Below are 21,457 nucleotides of genomic sequence, written 5' to 3' on the forward strand. Positions count from 1 at the left end.
CACACTTTCTACCCAGACAAATCCACAACCAAAAACGTACTCAAATGCCCCTGGGGCCCCGGCAGGTGAAGGACTTAGGTGACCAAATCATATGTGTCCATTGAAGTCACCACCTTCTCCTCAACTCTGGCCTATTGCTGTCGAGTGTAAATGTAGGCTCAGACCTTCTGATTGTGTTAGAGAACTAGAAAGTCTAGATTTTATTTGGTTAATTTTTTGTTTTCCCAAGGAAGATATGAGTCCTGGAAGCTTGACTTCCCTGATACTCCTATAAATGCACCTTGAGAACTTGTTTGGAGGTTCTAGCAGAAAAGTGTAGCTGTTTGTATACCCTTGGCCCCAAGAGCATCCTCTTTTATTGGGGAAGGTCATCCTCTTTGATGGAGCATGCAGCTTCTGGAGGGACACACATGGAACGGTGAGGGAGGAAGCGGGCACCTGTCTACATAGCCAGATCAGCTGAATCAGCCCCGGTGATCAGTGGGGTGACAGAGGTCCCAGACAGATCACCCTCAGATCCATAAGTCTACATTTTGTTTATTTATTTTTAAATTTTTTTTAATGTTTATTTATTTTTGAGACAGAGAGAGACAGAGCATGAACGGGGGAGGGTCAGAGAGAGAGGGAGACACAGAATTGGAAGCAGTCTCCAGGCTCCGGGCTCCGGGCCATCAGCCCAGAGCCCGACGTGGGGCTCAAACTCACGGACCGTGAGATTGTGACCTGAGCTGAAGTCGGATGCTTAACCGACTGAGCCACCCAGGCGCCCCCATAAGTCTACATTTTATTTTTTTTATTTTTATTTTTTTTTCAACGTTTATTTATTTTTGGGACAGAGAGAGACAAAGCATGAACGGGGGAGGGGCAGAGAGAGAGGGAGACACAGAATCGGAAACAGGCTCCAGGCTCTGAGCCATCAGCCCAGAGCCCGACGCGGGGCTCGAACTCCCGGACCGCGAGATTGTGACCTGGCTGAAGTCGGACGCTTAACCAACTGCACCACCCAGGCGCCCCGATAAGTCTACATTTTAAATGGAATTGCTCACATTTTAAGTTTTGGTAATTCAGAAAATTAAAAAAAAAAAAGCAACCCCAAAGTAAAACATGGTACAAGCCAAACAAAACATGTCCCTGGGCCACCTTTGGTAACTTGCTTCCAATTTGCAATCTCGTATAAAGAATCATTGACAGTTTTGGTTTTTGACCTTTCTGAGGTTTGGCCTGAAGAAGTTTTTGTGCCTTGCATCATGATGACCCATATGATGGAATATTGTGATGCCATTATTGAAGAACCATCCGTGGTGATGGGAAAACAGTTATGGTATAATTAGTGAATACAGCAGGATACAACATTTAAAAAAATTTTTTTTATTTTTTGAGGGGGGGGCGCAAGGGCATGAGTGGGGGAGGGGCAGAGAGAGGAAGACACAGAATCCGAAGCAGGCTCCAGGCTCTGAGCTGTCTGCACAGAGCATGATGCGGGGCTCCCGAGATCGTGCCCTGAGCTGAAGTCGGAAGCTTAACCGACTGAGCCACCCAGGCGCCACATTGAGATGCCATGATCCCCAGCTATACAGAAGTGTGCCTGAAAGACACATGATAAGCAGTGAGCAGATGGTGTATCTGGTTGAAACTATCCCTTCTTCTTCTCCTCCATACTTCTTTAAACTTGCCAAGTTGTCCTTTTAAAGCAAGTAATAAACAAAAATGCTCATTTATAGTTATACCACTCTTGGGAACGTGCCCTAAAGATTATTACATAAATTAGAAAGAGCTTTATGCACAAAGTTCCTCTGTTCTATTTAAAACAGTGGGATATTGGTAAAGTGTTCAACAATTGGGCAATGTTTGAGTAAAATGTGGACTATTTATACAATGGGATATTTTTCAATCCTTGTTTTCAAGGACATTACTAACCAATAAGACAAAGTGATGATCGTAATATAAAATGGAAAAATAGGGGCACCTGGGTGGCTCTCGGTTAAACATCCAACTTCGGCTCAGGTCATGATCTCACGATTTGTGAGTTCAAGCTCCGCGTCGGGCTCTGTGCTGACAGCTGGGAGCCTGGAGCCTGCTTCTGATTCTGTGTCTCCCTCTCTCTCTGCCCCTCCCCTGCTCACACTCTGTCTCTCTCTCTCTCAAAAATAAACATTAAAAAAAATTAAAAAATAAAATGAAAAAATTGAACGTATTATTGCATAAGCACTTGGATTAAACTTAATCTTAAAAATACCTCATGTGTAGGAAAAAGGCTGAAGAAAATTGCCTAAGTATAAGCTAATAGCTCTTTTGGTTGGCTAATAGGTTATGGGCAATTTTTTCCCCCTATTTTTACTTTTTTTTTTGTCTTTTCCAGATTTTCCATAGTAAGTTTGCAATATCCCTCCTTTCTTAAGTCTGTTATTAACTTACCTTAGATATGTATTAGTATTTATACAAAAGGCCCTCCTTTAAGTACAGTTATTTTTTCCCCTAATTCAGTGATATGGTTTATTCCTTAGAAATATACTTCCTATTCTTCTTACCTTTTTTGCTTGGCTAATGGGAAGCTCAGAAATTAAGGCAACTGTATTAGCCTTGTTTTTTGATTATTTTTCCCCTCCTCTCTTACAATTTTAAAATACGTGTCTAAGGTTCTTATTTTTCTATTTACTATTTTAGAACTGTTTTATTTGAAACTACCTCAAATTCTCTTGGGTACTAGGTAGAGTGCCTGTTAATAAAGAATAATTTTACAATCTTTTCTGCACAATTTTAGAGCAATAGGGAAGTGTTAAATAACACTCTGGATGTCTCTACACATATACATATACGTGTGTGTGTATGTGTGTGTGTGTGTGTATATATATTTGAATAACACTCTGAATATATATATTTAAATAACACTCTGAATGTCTCTACACATATACATGTGTGTGTGTGTGTATATATATATATATATATTTGAATATTTATGAATACTTGACAATCAAAAAGTGTTGATTGTTTTTGTTTTTACTACTTTTCTTACTTCTTTTTGATAGTTTGGACGCTTATACATCACAGAAGGTATTAATGAAAGTCCTTAAACTGTTTTCAATATTTAGAGGAAATTTCGGAGAAATAGCCTATGAAATCTGTGGATAAATATGCGAACTAAAAATTTTCTTTCCTTTTGTCTGAAATTATAGCAACTCAGTGTGGTAACCCTTTACCTCACGCTGATTAGATTGTTTAATTTGCAGTTAGACCTGTCTTTGATGCAGAAAAAAACCAGAAAATAAATTGTTAATTAATCATTTCAGTGTATTTGGAAGTCCAAACTTTCAAAGCCCAGTGTTATTGGAGGGAAAAAATGGAAGGAGCTTGTTGTTGTGAAGATATTTGGGCACGTGGGTATTTGCTCTGCCGCTGGTCATCTTGGAGCACCAGGTGATATCACAGAATGGATCCTTCCTTGGTGGCTCCCGCTGAAGGGGCTTCGATTTTCAGTGTAAATTGAAATAATTTTTCTTTTCAATGCAGCAGCAGTTTCGTACCTTAATATAATGGAGCTCCCTATTTCTGTGACTTATTATTCTGCCTTTCTGCTGTTTGCTTAGTCCTCAGAATGGCCACTGGTGATGGATCTATTAACACACTATGCCAATAAATCCCATCCATTAACCTGGAGGCCCTGGGAGGAAAGTATGATAATGGCCACATGCATTGGCCATTGGCTAAGAGGCTGGATTGGCCACTGGTCTCCCACTTTGGATAGAATAACTGTTATGGGACTGAATAGCTCCTTCCTCATGCTAGGTATCTCTCTAAGAGGAAGGGGCTGGAAGTGGTTTGTTGAGAGCCCTTCGAGACCAAGTTTGGTTTACGTGCTGCCATAAGAAGCTAATCCAAAATGGTAACAAGACTGTAGATTCTGCCATAATGTTGACACAGATGCTACCAGAGCTTTTCCAAGTCCAAAATTGAAAATCATTGTTGAGAAGAGACGAAGGAACCTCCTTTCTCATGCTCTTCTGATGGTGCCATTCACAACCTGGTCTTTCACCAAGATGCTGCTTGCAGGGAGCTCACAGTCAGTTTTTGTTCTCAGAAGTTAAGAGGGAATATTGGCAGTAAGAGTGTTACCAAACTATTCCGTTTTGAGCTGGCAGACGTATAGAAAGAGAGGGCTGCTGCGCCTGTGTACATAATTAATTGAAGATCCACAGATCTCCACTTTCAACCCTTTCTTCCATCCTCTAGGGGAGGAAAGCAAAGGGAAAGGCAGTAAGTATGTGTCCAGCTGGTCTCCTGGAGAGCACATGACAGAAACCCACCTGAAACGAGATTAGGAGAGAGGCGAAGAGGACTAACCTGCTCATGTAACCCAAACTGCAAGGAGAACAGACTCAGAGTGGCTGGAACAAACAGAGCTCTCCAGCTCTTTTTTCTGTTTCTCTCCAGAAGTCAGTTCCATTCTTGTCCACAGCACCCTAGTTCCTTCCACAAGGCTGCTGGAACAACGGCTGCTACTGGACCTTGGCCCCAAATGTTTCCAGCTTCAGGAATAGGGTAGGTTATTTACAAGTTTAGTGCAATGATTCTTTCCATATGTATATACAAGGCCTTTTCTAATATGCTTCTGCAGTCCCTTTCATTAAGAGGCGGCATATATTTCCCTTTGTCTGAAATTGGGGCTAGCCCTGTGACTTACTTTGACCAAAATGCAGTAGAAGTAAAGTTGTTTGATGTCCAACCTTTGGCATCAAGAGGGCTTAAGCTTCCAGTTTTGAACGGCTACTGCCATGCAAGGAAACCCAGGATGGACTTACATGGAGACAGAGGCCCAGACGGCTGCCAATGCCAAGTTATCATGGACCCTCCAGCCCCACTCAAGCTATCAACTGACATCAGCAACATGAGGGAATGTGTATGAGATCAGCACAAGAACCACCGAGGTAATCCACAGAATAGTGAAAACAATATCATTGCTATATCAAATCACTAAGTTTTGGTGAGATTTCTTATGCAGTAATAGGTAACGGATACAGACAAAATGCCTATATTTAGACTAAAGAGACACGATTATCTTTCAATACGTCAGGTCCTACTGGACCACATGTCAGAGTGAGAGACAAAGAAAAGCAATTTCTCCAAAAGAAGGGTAATGCTAATCCAAACGCAGAGCCCAACGTGGGGCTCAGTCTCACAACTGTGAGATCATGGCCTAAGCTGAAATCAAGAGTTGGACACTTGACTGACTGAGCCACCCAGACACCCCAAGGGGACAGGATTTTTAATGTAATTCATAAATTGTAAGGCAGTCTCTACTTTTCCAAAGTGAACAGTAATATGACTTTCAGAAATCCTTTTATTAACAGGCTATATACATTGACAAACTGTAGACAATTGTCCTAATGTTGGACTTGAAACATAGAGAAAAGTGTGTCTACATTTTGTCAAGAGGATATAGCAGTTGAGAAAGGCCCAGCCATTTCCTACCTTAAGGCAAAATAGAGAGGGATATTTATAGGTGCTTGGATAAATATTGAGAGTCATCCGAAATGGTCATAATGCTGGATAAATGTCATATTTTTAACATGACTATTTGGGGGCAAATAAAACTTCTCTATCTTCTGCGGTATAAGTGCATAACAGGTCTTTATGGGGAGGGTAGCTTGTGCCCAATTAGGTTCGCTCCTAATTGTTGAGACTATGTCTTGAAATTGTGCTGAACCCAATTGCATTAATCCAAAGTTAATGCACTATCACACCTCCTAGAGCAAGATGAGCCTCTAGCTCACTTTTCACAGAATAGCTCTAATAAACACAATTATCCCAACATCATTGTCTATGGCACTGCATTTCACTAGTAAAAGTGCTGGTTTCAGTAACAAATTATATGGTCACCCTGTCTAAAACCTCATGGTATATCACCTTTTAAAATGTTTTAAATATTTACTTTTAATGGAACAAATTATTATCATATTCACATTCTCAGCTCTTAAAGGTGGGAAAATGTTTGTCATGATGAAGTGGGATTTGTCCTTTTATGACACAAAAGAAATATGTCAGCCATTGTGTTTCCCTCTTTGCCTTGGCTGCCAGGAAGCTCGGAGCTAATTTGGAGCTCAATTGCAAGATGTTCCATACCCTAGGATTTTTAAAGCAATTATTCCTTTACTTGCCGTTATTACTTAGTTCTTGTTTTAATTTTTATTGTATTTGAGGTTTTTTTCTAAATGGAGGTTTTCAAACCGGTTTTAGAAATAAGTAGAATATATAAATAGAAAAGGTCATGAATGTTTTATTCTTGGCATTTAAGTCTTATGTAAATTAATATTAATACTCAGGCCTGGGTTGACTCAGTGTAAGGAATTCCATATATAGATATCTAGAACTCCTTCTTCTACATGGTCACACATGATGTGTGATGGTTTGCTCTGGAGCTGTGGTGAACTGAAGCACTTGGTCCTAATCTTTTACCCTTTCCTGGATTCATGACTTTTGCCAGGTAACTGTGCTGTGTCCCAAACTGGGTGTAGGCTAATTGTCTTGGCTCAGTCCTGACTCCAGTTTGGGCTGTTCCAGGCTCTCTGTGGGAATTGACAAAACCAGACAGTATGAGCTGCAAGCATGGGGGTCCAAGCATGAGAACCTTGGCCAGGGTTAGCAGGGAGGGAGGGCTTTCTCCTCCCTCGAAGAACCACAGCAGCCCGTGTGGGAATGTCTACCCCAGCGAGGAATTTTAGAGGCCCTGGACCAGCACAGGACTGCATGGGTCTGGTTTCCAACAGCGACACCCGGTGGCAAGAAGAAGTTATAACAACGGTGGCTCGTCGCTGTTTAGAAACTCTAGAGAGATCATCCTTGAATTATGTAAACCCAAAGCGGGTATGATTTGCAGGAGGAAGACACACATACTGCATCTCCTGCTGATAAAACAGGTGGGAGACCGAATTATGAATTGTAAAACCGGGAGATGTGTGACCACATCTGCCTGGTTGGGAAACAATCCATTGTGGTTTTCCCATCACCCTCAATGTGTATGGGATGGGGGGAGGGGGGGCGGGGATGAGGAAGAAAGTATGGACCCCAGTGTGTGATGTGGCTTGGGGATGAGGTGGGGTTAATACGGAAGTGCTTTGGGGAGGAGGTGACCCCATATTCTGGGTGAAGGCCTGCTAAATTCGCAGGGAGTGTAGTCTAGACCCAGGTAGCATTTTTTTTTTTTTTTGTGGAGTCTGGGCCTGCTGTGCTGATTTGCACCCTGAGTGGCAGAGACAGGAGCTGCCTAATGAGACATGAGATGAATGTAACGCAAAGGGGGAGCCGGTGACAAGTCAGTCACGTGGGAGGCTTTGAAAGGTGAAGTGAAGCCTTATAAACTTGCAACCCCAATCTCAGGCCAGAAGCATTGTGTTACAGAGCCATTTTACGCAGATGCCTTTTGTGATTTTTTTAAAAAAACGAAACAGAGATATCCCCTAGAGGGCATTTCAGACTCTTGCTTCTTGTTTCACTTGCCAGAAAATAGAGATACAGAGGAAAAATTCCCTGGGAGGAAAATATAATTTGTTGGGGGTGGGGAGGTGTTCCTTGTTTATTTGCTTCATTTAAGATTCAGTAAAACCAGGATTGACCCAGCTCTTCCCTGCCCTCCAGCAAATTTGCTTTCCTCCTTTGGCTGCATCAATTTCCCTTTATTTTTATTTTTTTGGAGCTGGAGGAAGCACTAGCCTTCCTTTGTTTTGCTGTCTTATACTTTGCACTGACTTCAATCACTTGCTCGGCAGAACATTTATTTTACCTCAGTTCTTCTCTGAGTTGAGCATCCTTTTTTCCCCTTTTAGTAGCATCTCAAAGCCCTTCTGAATTTATCTACTCAGACATAAACTGAATTGAACATGGAAAAAGCCATTCTTCAGTAATCTGTGAAGAATAGCAGACATTTATGCCCAATATCTAGTTTCTTAAAGAAACATTTCTCTGTAGTTTGAACCCAAATATCAATTCCAAGCCACTTGAAAAGCATTCCGGCCATGCAGTCATTAATGAAGAAACAAATTGGCATGCAAAGAAAATGCTGGAGCCCGCCCGAAAGCACACGCTGTTCCAAGTTTGCCCTTAGTGCTGGACAAACTAGTAGCAACAAATGTAGCTTTTGTGCAGTGTCAGTTTTGTTAAGCATGGCAAAGACACTCCGAGTAGGGGTTAATTTCAATCCCTGCCCTGCTATTTACTAGCCGAGTGACCTAGGGCAAATTCTTTAGCCTTCCTTGTGCCTGATACATAACCCGGAGCTACTAACCGTGGCTTACATTTATGGGGCACTTTACCGAGTGTCAGACTCTGCTTCAGGCTCTTTATATTTATTAACTTAATGATTCTACCAACAATACTTGAGGTGGGTGTTATTGTGTCCACTCCCATTTTATCAAAGGGAAAACCAAGGCACAAAGAAGCTCACTGACTTACCTGATGTTGCAGAGCTGGAAAGTAGTGGGGCCACGATCTGAGGCTAGGAGGTCTGACCCCAGGGCCACCATACTGCTTTGTGATAATTGTAATAATAACACTCCTCACTGGGTTGTTGAGAAGATGAAAGGAGTCTTGAGTTTGTAAAGCATATACGACGGTGCCTGGCACAGGATGAGTTCAGTGAATGTTCACGGGTGTTATTAAAGCTAGAGCATTCAAACTCCTAGAAGATCAGCAGTTGCCTAAGTTTGAACTTGAACTTTTGAACTTGAGATTCAGTTCAAATGGTTCTAGTTATGCCAGTGATTTCTATCATTTTGGAAAGAAATTCTGGAACAAGGCCAGAGTTGCCTACTATAATCTCAACACCAAGGTAACTGGTATAAATGAGAATAGTATGATTATCAAGAAATTAGCTAGTGAGTGATGGCCAGTTTCTGGTCCACTTAGTGACTTTGAGAAAATGGACTTGAAGGTACTGTCCCCGACCTTTGACCTGCCCATCCCTCTTTGTTTACCTTGTCTTGATGCCCTCCCTTCTTTATTCTTGGAGTCAACTTCATGTGGATAGAGTTCTGGGAATCACATTTTATTTCATTTTGTCCTCTGGTGCTCTAATTTCAGTGAAGCACTGAGACCCCAAACGAGAGAGAGAGAGAGAGAGAGAGAGAGAGAGAGAATCATCTGTTTTTATTAACATAGTCAAATCATATGTAAATGAATTTGCCTTAGAGCTGTTTAATTAGGACAGATTTGCTCCCCCTACCTTTAGGTGATTCCCAGATGGAAGAAAACCCCAGAAATGTGTCACTCCTTTAGCAAAAGCCCCAAATGTCAAATTTTAGAAGGTGTTCATTTTGGAATGAAAATGGTAACCTGGATCTGGCCTTATTCCCCATGGGTGAGATTTTGTGAAAGCGACAGAAGGCTAGATACGAAGGGGCCTCTGGAGTCAATTTTGTTGGCCGAAGTTGGCAGAAATGGAAACTGAGGCCGTGTCTTCTGAGAAGATTCCTGAGTAAAGTTGTTCTCTGGCCTTATTAGTCTCAAGGAAATGATCAAAAGTTTAGTAATTTATGACTTGATGCAATTTACCGCCTTCGTTTTCTGTGTGTCTCCGTGTGTTTGTGGGTATTTCAGCTATGGGCATTGCATGAATTTGCTATTTACTGAACTTGTACCTAACATGTTATTGCAGAGGCCCTATTAGGACACTGGGACACTGGGGCCTGCCAGCGCTCCTGGCCCTCACTTCCTCTGAGTATTGTTCCTCTCACCTTCCACCCCCCATCATTCTGCCGTCGAATCGGCATCATCCCCCCAGGACTTGTCATCTTCTTAGCTGGCTGCATCTAAGTTTATTGATCCATTGGTGGACATGACCCAAGTTGGGCCAATAAGGTATTTCCTTGTGATTTTTGGTGTTAAGACCAGAAAGATCAACCAAGCAGTGTTTCTGGTAGTTCAAATCATATGGTAGAAAGTCTGGATGCTGTTGGCTGCCATGTGTTCCATCACGTGCAAGGAGCTGGTCTGGTCTGAGGGACAGAGCAAGTTGACACAGAGAGAAGCAGAAAAGACAGGTGTCATGAGGAGTCTGAAACCAACTTTGGACTGCTGTAGGTCCTGGCTGCATCCCTGTCCTTCCCTCTCCTAGTTCACTCTGTCCTTGGACCCCCTGAGGCCACCAATCCCCTTTTCTGCTAATTAAATTGAATTGATGTCACTTGTAACCAAAATAATCATAATATACTCAGAGAAATAGGACGAGTGTCTTTCCATCCCAGGTACCCAACTAGGCCTGATCTGGAGGAGAAAGATTGAGAGGACAGGAAAAATCTTCCAGAAGGAATGGTTCTGAATACTGTAGAAGAAATGTTCATGCAGCTCTGCATGGAAAGTATCCTAACACTTGCTCAAATGGGTGAGTGATAGACCCACAAGCCCCACTGGTACAGAGCAGAGGACCTTCATTCAAAGGCATCTCAGAGGCACTGATGGCTCTGAAGGTGTGGGCGCAGTTCTTTACAACAAATCCTTATTTCTTCTTATAAAGTCCCAAAGGAGACCCTCCAGGTGTTCATGGGAGTTGTCCATACTGGATGCACCATCACCTGTCATTTTCAGTCACTCTCTGGATGTCTGCATAAGGTCAACTGCATGAGAGTGCATTCATTCCAAAATATTGTGGCTGAATAAGGCTAGTGGGTGTCTGAAAAAGCGCTACAACCTAGCTCTGTACCACGTAAAAACTGATTTTAAGACCAACATACTCATGTGCAGGTCTTCAAGACCTATATAGCTAGGTCTGAGAACTGTGGTATTTATGTTTTTTCCTCTGAAGCAGCTTCACTGCAACTCTCTCGCTGAATTCTCCCCTCTACCCAAGCTGGCTATGGACACCTTCTCGTTATTTCAGTTCCTGACTTTGGATGCATATGAATCTAGGAAATAAGAGAGGAGCCTCTGATCTTGGTCAGTTCATGATTTCCTTAATGCCCCAGCTTGCCTGGTTCCTTGAGCATGAAGCTTTCCACTTCCAGGCCAGGCCAAGGGCACAGGAAGCCGTGCTAATGCTGACTGCTTAGGCACCTGACAGCAATGTCCTTGGACAGGTCACACAACCATCCCCCTCAGAGGGCTTACCAAGCCCACTGGGGAGCAGCATGAGGGGCCCTGCTGCTCTTGGGACCCCTGTCCTCTGCGCACTTCTTAGTCTGGAAAAAACATGTCTCTTCCCCTTCATGCACCCACCTTCTTCAGTGGATTTTTACAAAAGATAGGAATACCTGACTCCCAGCATCTTACACCCTTTTCCCAAGTTGGGGGGGGGGAGGGACAAAGACTTCCAGAAAAACTGGAAAAGAACTAAAGGACAGGCTTAAAAAGTAGGGTAGGGGATATCAGGGGGACAAACAGTAATTCATGTCTTAAATAAACTTTTCAACCATACATGTTTGTCACATAAATGAGTGTCTGAGAGATAGCATGTCAACTCTAAATTAAAAGCTACTGAGTGTTAGAATTTACTCTAGTAAGTTGATACGTTACTTGGTGAGTTACTTGTGGATCAGTGTGGTGTTAACAAGGTTTGCTTTTAAGCTTTCTTTTTTTTTTTTAATGTATGAAATTTATTGTCAAATTGGTTTCCGTACAACACCCAGTGCTCATCCCAAAAGGTGCCCTCCTCAATACCCATCACCCACCCTCCCCTCCCTCCCACCCCCCATCAACCCTCAGTTTGTTCTCAGTTTTTAACAGTCTCTTATGCTTTGGCTCTCTCCCACTCTAACCTCTTTTTTTTTTTTTTCCTTCCCCTCCCCCATGGGTTCCTGTTAAGTTTCTCAGGATCCAAATAAGAGTGAAAGCATATGGTATCTGCCTTTCTCTGTATGGCTTATTTCACTTAGCATCACACTCTCCAGTTCCATCCACGTCGCTACAAAGGGCCATACTTCGTTCTTTCTCATTGCCCCGTAGTACTCCATTGTGTATATAAATCACAATTTCTTTATCCATTCATCAGTTGATGGACATTTAGGCTTTTTCCACAATTTGGTTAAGCTTTCTTGAGGTAGGTCCTGAGCAGCCTTTAGGGTAATTTAACCTCACTACTAAGGTGTAATAAAGGATGTCTGGTCTGTGACGTCACACTTAATGGTTAAAGGCTGAATACATCCTCTCTGAATTTGGGAGTTAAAAGAGTGTCCTCTCTCTCCATATCTATTCAGCATCATTCTAGAGGTCCTAGTCAGTAACACACATCAAGGCAAAAGACTGAAGTCCTACATATTGGAAAGGAAAAAGTAAAACTGCTTTTTCCTTCCAAGATTGTCAGTGTAGAAAATGCAGTTTGCCACCCCCCACCCCTGGGAAAAAAATAAATAAGTAAACAAACAAATAAATAAGAAACACTATTAGAACTAGTGAGTTTAGCAAGGTCACAAAATCAGCATATAAAATCAACTATATATATATTCTAACAATGAACGACTGGGTATTGCAATTTAAAAAACGGCAACATTTGCAAATCGTCAAAAACATGAGATACGTAGAGAAAAAATTTGTAACAATGTGTAAAAGTTGTTTGCTGACAAGTATAAACTATTACTGACAAAAATTAAAGGTGACCTAAAAAAATAGGGAGATACCCCATATTTGTGTGCTGGAAATGTCAATGTTGTTAAGATGTCATCCTTACTAAATTGATACACAGATTTGACATAATCACAATCCAAATATCAGCAGAATTTTTTTCTATGTAGAAATTTAACAGGCTGATTCTGAAATAAATGGAAACTCAAAGGACTTAGAATAGAGAACATAATTTTTAAAATCAACAAAGTTGCAAGATGTATATTACCTGATTGTAAGACTTACGTAAAGCTACCGTAATGAGGTTAGTGTGGAATTAACAGATAAGTAGACATACAGATCATGGAACAGAGAGGAGAATCCAGTTATTGACCCCCAATAATAAATCAAAAGTGCCAAGGTTTATTCAGTAAGAGAAATAACAGTCTCTCAACAAATCGTGTTGAAATAATTGGATATTCATATGGAAAAAAAGAGCATCAACCCTTATCTCACATCATATACAAAGTTGAGTACAAACTGTATTATAAATCTAGTAGTCAAAGCTAAAAATCAGAACATTTTAATTTTTTTAAGGTTTATTTTTGAGAGAGAGAGGAAGAGAGAGAGAGAGAAACAGAGAGACAGAGAGAGACAGAGATCGTGACTGGGAGAGGGGCAGAGAGAGAGGGAGACACAGAATCCGAAGCAGGCTCCAGGCTCTGAGCTGTCAGCACAGAGCCCGACATGGAGCTTGAACCCGAGAGCTGTGAGATCATGATCCGAGCAGAAGTTGGACACGCAACCAACTGAGCCACGCAGGCACCCCTAAAAATCAGATTTAAGAAGAAAATCTTTATTGCTTTGGATTAGGCAAAGATTTCTTACATATGATATGAGAACCAAGGGTACAATGATAAATTTTATTTCATCAAAACTAAAAGCTCATGATTTTTGAGAAAATTGTTTATAAAATGAAAATCCAAGTCACAGACTGGGAGAAAGTATTTACAAAACATCTAAGAAAGTGCTTGTACACAGAATATATAAAGAACTTTTCCAACTCACTAATAAAAAGAAAAACATCTCTATCACAATAGGAAAAATATTTGAACAGACTTTTCCTGCAAAGAGTATATATGAACGTCCAATAAGCAGGTGGAAAGATACTCAACACCATTAGTCATTGAAGAGAAAGGCAAGTTATATCCTTGCTGAAGTACTCGTACGCAGTCACCAGGAAGGCTACAATTTAAAAAGACTGACAATACAAAATGTTGGCTGTAATTTGGAACAAATGAACTTCCATATATTGCTGGTGCTTTTGCAAAATGGTACAGCCACCTTGGGAAAGAGTTTGGTAGTTTTTTATATAGTTAAACATACCCATTTATCATATGGTCTGACAATCCCATGCCTATGTATTTACCCAAGAAATAACAACGCATGTTCACACAAAAACTCAGATGCTCATAGCAGCCTTGTTCATAATCACAAAAATCTAGAAAAACAACATATCCATCAATAGGTGAACAGACATATAGATTGTGGTATATCCAGCATAGTAAAATAATATTTAGCTTTAAAGTAGAACAAACTATTTATATATTCAACAACAGAAATGTTTTGTAGACGTATAATTCTAAGTGAAAAAATCCAGACAAAAATACTACATGTTTCATGATTATGTGAATGTCTATAAAAGGCAAAGCTATGGCAATAAAAAGCCGATGAGTGGTTACCTAGGGCCATGGGTTGACAGAGAGAATTGGCTGTAGATGGTTATGAAAGCTTCTTGTGGTGAAGGAATTGTTTTTGAACTCGATCATGGTGCTGGTTTCACAACTCTAGTCAACTGTCAAAACTATACATTTATAATTGTGAATTTTAAGTAAAATACTTAAGCAAAGCCGATTAACAATAATCACTGAAGTTGCCTAAGTGCTGTCTGGCTTGCGTCCTTTCTTCGCAGTATTATCTCTTGGCCCTTCCTCATCTCAGTTCCTTTAAAGAAATGTTATAGTTTTGTTCCAAGTCTCAGGCTTACATTCATGGAGACCTCATAGAACGAGTTATTTAAGAGCATATGATTCTGGAGAAAGGGGGGCGAGGAGAGGGTTGGGAACTGTGAGAACAAAGCCTGGAGTGAATTTAAGAATATTCTCATACATTTTTTGAAAAGTTTATTTATTTTGAGAGAGAGAGAAAGTGGGGAAGGAGCAGAGAGAGAGAGAGAGAGAGAGAGAATCCCAAGCAGGCTGTCTGCACCACCAATGCTGCAGAGCCCGATGCGGGGCTCAAACTCATGAATGGTGAGACCATGACCTGAACTGAAGTCAGACACTCAACCGACTGAGCCACCCAGGCGCCCCTCATACATTTTTTTTTAATGAAATTTATTGACAAATTGGTTTCCATACAAAACCCAGTGCTCATCCCAAAAGGTGCCCTCCTCAATACCCATCACCCACCCTCTCCTCCCTCCCACCCCCCATCAACCCTCAGTTTGTTCTCAGTTTTTAAGAGTCTCTTATGCTTTGGCTCTCTCGCACTCTAACCTCTTTTTTTTTTTTTCCTTCCCCTCCCCCATGGGTTCCTGTTAAGTTTCTCAGGATCCATATAAGAGTGAAACCATATGGTATCTGTCTTTCTCTGTACCCTCATACATTTTTTAATGTGTGTTAAAATCAAATGATAGTAACTGCACACTACAGAGCATATCAACGAAATTTTACATATCCTGAATGGATAATTACTTTCTCTTTTTTATCACTTGCCTATTAGGAATGTTTCAAAATTTTCTTGTCTTACAATTTTGACAAGATATTTATATATTTATTTTGCTCTGTTACAGAAACATCCATGTGATGCAATTTTTAGGAGTCTGGTTCTCCCTGTGAAAGTCCAATGCTTTTGGTTTTTATGATTTGGGCTCACTAATTCCTACCTGTGAGAAGCTCCTCCTGGGGTTCACCAAGGGTCCATGCAGGACTGAGTGATGTGGATTCTTGAGACAAAAAATTTTGGTTGTCTTGACTATATTTTTTTTAGTTGTTCCCTAAACTCAAGGTTGTTTTACCTTAGTTTATCCCATTCATTTATTCACCCATCCATTCATTCTTCCAAAAAATTTCAAGTACCTCTCATATGTGAGGCATTGAGCTAGGAGTATCATGGAGACCGAACCAATGAGGACCCTGCCTTCATGGAGGTCACGTTGTGAGAGGGAAAGGAGACCTTAAACAGCTCCTTTTGCAATTTATGAAATGTGGCAAGAAGAACAAAACAGAAGCACAAGGTGATGTGAGATCACACCACAAGAAGCAGATCAAGTCTGGGGGTGCCACGGGAGTCAGAGACGGGACATGGGAGTTGGGATACAAAATGGAAGAAAGGACATTTAGGAGGATTCCAGGCAGAAGGAACAGAGTGTTCAAGGGCCCGGAGGCTGGTGGGAACCTGGTAGATGGGAAAGGCTGAGAGAAGGCTAGCGGAGGGGAGCTGACAGCTGGGGGGAGGGGCGGCAGAGGCTGTATTGCGTGGTCCAGCCGCGTAGACTGTATCACGGCACCCTGCTTTTGCACCAAAGCAGCGGAAGTCCTTGAAGGATTTTATTCTGGAGCGGTTGTGGGTTCACGTTTGCCCTTTAGAGATATACATTGTTTACTATTTGGGAAAAAGGCCAGAGAGGAACGGATGGAAACAGGGAGCTAGTCATTAGGCAGTTCACTTAATCAACCAAACCTCAGTATTTTGTTTGCTCGTTGGTTTTATTTTCAGAGTGAAAATGCATCTGGTGAGCTATTCATCTGCTCAGACTCCCTTGCAGATAAGGATGGCATGTGACCCAGACCTGACCAACAAGACATATGCTGAAATCTGCTGAGGATTTCTGGTCAGGTTTTGGCTCTCCCGGGGTGGACACCACCTGTTCCTTCTTTTGCCGCTCTTCTTTCTGCATGGAATGTGGACCCAGGACTTTGAGAGTACTTGGGCCGTTGATGACTTTGTAGGTGCTGTCCCCGCTACATAGCTAACCTCTAGAGTCTCTGGTGACTGAGAAATAGAGACTCTTGTTTGGTTAAGCCCCACCGTTGGGTCTGTGTGGCAAGCAGCCCAATGTAGGTTAAGTGTAAGTTAAAGTAGTTTAGGTGAGACAAAATGGTAGCTCAGAGCAAGCAGTGTGGCAGCCATAGAAATGGGGACAAGCAGAGACACTCGAGAGCTGTGTAGGAGGCAGAATTCCTGGGACAGCTGCACGGGAAGAGCTTTGCCAGGCACCTTCCTTCAGAGAGACTGCTGATTGACGGCCTGGCCTCACTCTCCCCACCCTGGTTCATTTCTCTCCGGGCCTGATTGCCCAAACCTCCACATCTGCTGCATTTCATTGGCTTTGGCTTTCCCCAGACCCAAAGTCCCTCTTTTTCTAAATATTGCCATAGTGGATCAGTATCTAAATAGCTCCACAGTGGTAAATATTTGGGGGGTCAGACAGGCTCAGGTTCGAATCACTTTCACGTTACTCACATAGTAGGTGAATAACTTTGGACACATCTCATAACCTCTAAGATACTGGTTTCTCCTTGTAGAAAGGAGCTCAGGGTATTTAACTTGCAGGGTTATATGCACTGAAGGAGATGGTGACATTTGTTGTGATGCCCAGGCACACCCAGATTTATTAAATCACGTTCTCTGGTGGTGGGATCCAGGCATCGGTATTTTGTGTGTGTGTGTGTGTGTGTGTGTGTGTGTGTTTTAATGTTTATTTTTGAGAGAAAAAGCACAAGTAGAGGGGGGCAGAGAGAGAGAGGGACAGAAGATCTGAAGGGGCTCTGTGCAGACAGCAAGTCTGAAGTGGGGCTCAAACCCACGAACCGTGAGATCATGATGTGAACTGAAGTCAGATGCTCAACCTACTCAGCCACCCAGGTGTCCCTGGGCGTTGGTGTTCTTGCCCCCAGGTAATTCCCACGTGCAGCCCAGATTGAGACCTACTAATTGATGGGGGTTTACTCCATGACAGATTGTGTTAAGCATTATTATACATATTATTATTACTTATTAAATCTTTTTAGAGAGAGAGTGAGCAAGCAAAAGCAGGGGCAGAGAGACGGTGGGAGAGAGTGCAGAGCCCGATGTGGGGCTTGAACCCGTGAACTGAGAGATCATGACCTGAGCCAAAACCAAGAGTTGGATGCTTCACCGACTGAACTACCCAGGCACCCCATGAGAGAGAAAATCTTAAATTTTTTTTTAATGTTTTATTTTTGAGAGAGAGAGACAGAATGTGAGCAGGGGAGGGGCAAAGAGAGGGAGACCCAGAATCTGAAGCAGGCTCCAGGCTCTGAGCTGTCAGCATAGAGCCTGACATAGAACTCAAACTCATGGACTGTGAGATCATGACCTGAGCTGAAGTTGGATGGTCAACTGACTGAGCTCCCCGGGAACTGAAAGAGAGAGAAAGAGAGAGAGAGAGAGAGAATCTTAAGCAGCCTCAATGCTCATCATGGGGCCTGATGCAGGGCTCGATCCCACGACCCTGGGAGCATGACCTGAGCTGAAATCAAGGGTTGGATGCTCAACCGACTGAGCCACCCTGGTGCCCCTATCATTACTAATTTTTGACCGGCCATTCATATAGCCTGAAACCAAAATGCTGCAAAAATATTCACAAGTGAACCATCATGTGTTCGATCTTCCTTTGCCCAGACAGAAACCAGCAGATTGCCACTCTTCTTTTGGTTTCAACCATCACAGGGATTTTTGCCTTCATTTGTCCCTTCTTCTGTTTGTATGCAGATCTGTTGGAGCAACTCTCACAGAGAAGCCGTCTTTCTGCCAGTTCTCTTGAGTTAGTTGCCAGGGAAACCTCAAGGTGAGCGAGGAAGCTGTGAGATCCACGGAGTTGGCCCGGGCTGAGGACACGGCTGCCGGTGTCCTTGGGAGCTGTTCTGGCATCCCTCTAACCTCCTTCGCCTCTCCCAGAGCCTGTGGAGAGCTTCCACGGTGGTTCCCACAATTATATGGGCCTCCTGGGGACTTTCCTCACTCAAAGCCAAAACTCAAGGCACGCTCCACCCAGAAGCAAACCAACAGTGGCATCAACTAACCGCAGCCCTGACCTTTGGGGTTCCTGTGTGGCCTCCCTCTTAGCCATCATGTTCCTAGTGCAAATATTTTCTTAGCTGCAGGCCCAGAGACTGACCTTTCCCATATCACAGGACATCTTCATCAAAGAGATGAGACCAGAGATTTGGATGTTTGAAATTGATGGAAATGAGAAAGGAGGGGGTGTTGACTTGTTTCCTTTTTGCCAGGTCCTGTTTTGTTTTATGTTTTTTCATAAGAGAAAGACTTCTGACTTACCCGAATGATGCTCAGCCTCTTCACGTGGCTTTCCTGAACGTTCTTGGCAGTGGTCCTCTTGTTTGCAGAAACACTAGTCAGTGGAGGCCACAGATGTGTGGTCTGGGGCCATTAGCATCAGAATTACCGGACCTGGGGGGAGGCTTATTAAAAATGCAGACTCTTGAGGACCCCTCTAGACTTATAGACACAGAACTTCTGTAGTGGTGCTCAAAGTCTGAATTTTTAACAGCACCCTGAGTGAGGCTGAAGTGCAATAAAGCTGGAGAACCATTGGTTTTAAACTCAATATTCTTACCTGAATGTGAATTTTTAGCACTTGGGTTTATATCGTCTCCCATCATTTGCCCTTTGGAGAAAAGTTTTCCATGCACGAAGGCAATATGTACATAAGGTACGTATTGAGGACTTGTAACCCCCACTGCACCCAGGTCAGCACCAACCCACGGAAGATGCTTACTTGGTGTAAGCATTGATTATAGTTGCAGCCCAGAAAAAGAACACGATCAGTGCCAATTTCCGTTTGATGGCCTAGTGCTTGGAAAGTGCTGGGCTGAGGCCAGGTCAAGAGAATGGCACACTCTAATGATGCCAGGAACAAAGTTTCCTTTTTAAAGGAGATTTTTTAAAAAAACAGATTAAGGACAGCAGGTATATTGGACCTGGGGCCACAGCCAAGATTTATCTTTAGCCTTGTTTTAGCTGAAATGCTTGAATTACTTCTCATAATTTCTGATACGTTTGAAAAAATGGATTGTGATAAGGGTCTCTCTTTCTTTGTCCATTTTTTTTTATGGTTGCCTTTGAATTCAAATTACTCCGAATAAAAATAGCTTCAGTCACCCTGTGATGGAAAATGAAATCTCGTTGCTCAGCAGATTTTCTTAGTATTAGTTACTACTGACCATGATAAGTTGCAGTGAATCATCAAGGCTAAGTTCTAGTTCTGGACTTGTCAGCTAGATCAATATGGGTTGAGTTAATGCAGCAGAGAATGGCGTCGCATAGCTATTGTGAACGGCTGCCTGCTTCATTCACCTGATTCTGCTCCGGGATTGCCTGGGGTGAAAGGGGCTGAGGGCTTTGTTTTCCCTGAATCTTCACCTGGGTTTTGCATGTTGCCCTTCCTTGCCAGCTGTAAGCCCTGTAGCCGGGCCCCTTGAAGGTTGAGCCCTGCCTCTGGAAAGACTGTTTATTCTCTCCGAGCCTCTGTTTTTCCAGATGGAGCCCATCTCAGAAGATTTCCATACGGTCTTCCTGAGTGTGGCTTCTTTCATTAGCATAAATATGCATCTGAAATTCATCTGTGTCGTATGTAAAAAGTTTGTCCCTTTTTACTGCCGAGTAGTATTCTACAGTAAGGATGTAATAAATTTTGTTTTTCCACCTACCGGTTGAGAATACTGGATTGTTTCCATTTTGTTGTTGTTAAATATTTGCCATAAATATTCTTGTGTTTATTTTTATGTGAACTTCATTTTCACTGGACAGCAGGATTCTCAAGGAACATTTGTGAAGATGATTTCATGATGGAGAGGGTCTATGTTGACTGGTTCTCCCATCAGCCTAAGTCTAAGAGTGGGGCGGCAGCAGGACCACTGGGAGAGCTCGATATGTGGCGTTTCTACAGTTCTAGGAATATACCGATCGGCATCTGGTGTGAGTACTTGGCTAAGAAAGGCCGTGATGGGGTTCCTTGCTCAGTAGTGTTTTTGAGCATGCCACTACCCTCTCTCTCTGTGTTTAGAGGGAGTTCTGGTTCACATGGAAAGTGAGGTCAGTGCCCTGCTGACTCTTTCTTAGGTGTAATGTGCTTACCTTATATTCCCTTTGAGTCTCGTTAAACTCCTGCATCCTGGGTCCACTTGAATTCTGTGCCCACAGGGCACTGAGATACTATATGCAGATGGCAAGGAAGGACGGGCATGCAGGTTGTGTGCAGATCATTCTCATGCTCCCTGGTCCCCATGGATGGAAGAAACTGCATATTTCCAACTGTAGAGATCGTAAATGCGGAGATGTGGCTTCTGTGGCTGTTTGCCGTCTCTGCAAAGGCACTGTGCTGGGAGACCTGCTTCTGCTCTGTCTTTGCACTTCTTTATGTGTTCTTGTTCTTTGAGCAAGTCATTTGCCTCTTTGAACTTCAGTTTCCTTATCTGTAAAATGTGGGGAAAGAGTGTACATTCTACCCACTTCCCATATTAGAAGCTATAATATGTTGTATAAATATAAAACATTATTACTTCTGTTATTTAACATTTTGTATATTAGTTTAGTGGTTTTTTTGCTTTTTTGTTTTGCTTTTGTTTTGTTTTTGTTTGTTTGTTTGTTTGTTTGAGAGGCAGAGGGAGAGAGAGAGAGGGAGAATCTTAAGCAGACTCCATGCGCAGCCCAGAGCCTGACATGGGGCTCAATCTTAAGATCACAAGATCATGATCTGAGAGATTAAGAGTCAGACACCTGACTGAGCCATGCAGGTGCCCCAGTTTAGTGTTTTATTTGCTCAAGAACGATAGCTTCTCCCTGGCTCTGCCATTTTTAAGAAATGGACTAGAGAAAATATATCCAAAGG

General features: G+C 42.4%; 1 long non-coding RNA gene across 1 annotated transcript; it reads left to right on the forward strand.

Annotated features, from left to right (window-relative positions):
• Positions 1-4,231: 4,231 nt before the first annotated feature.
• LOC125148078 (uncharacterized) lies at positions 4,232-20,531 on the forward strand. The gene is made up of 3 exons (XR_007145411.1): positions 4,232-4,536; positions 18,319-18,394; positions 20,377-20,531. It is a non-coding gene; the product is annotated as an uncharacterized LOC125148078 (long non-coding RNA).
• Positions 20,532-21,457: the final 926 nt, after the last annotated feature.

This window comes from Prionailurus viverrinus, chromosome D2 (assembly GCF_022837055.1).
Source record: "Prionailurus viverrinus isolate Anna chromosome D2, UM_Priviv_1.0, whole genome shotgun sequence".
In the NCBI taxonomy this organism is placed as follows: domain Eukaryota; kingdom Metazoa; phylum Chordata; class Mammalia; order Carnivora; family Felidae; genus Prionailurus; species Prionailurus viverrinus.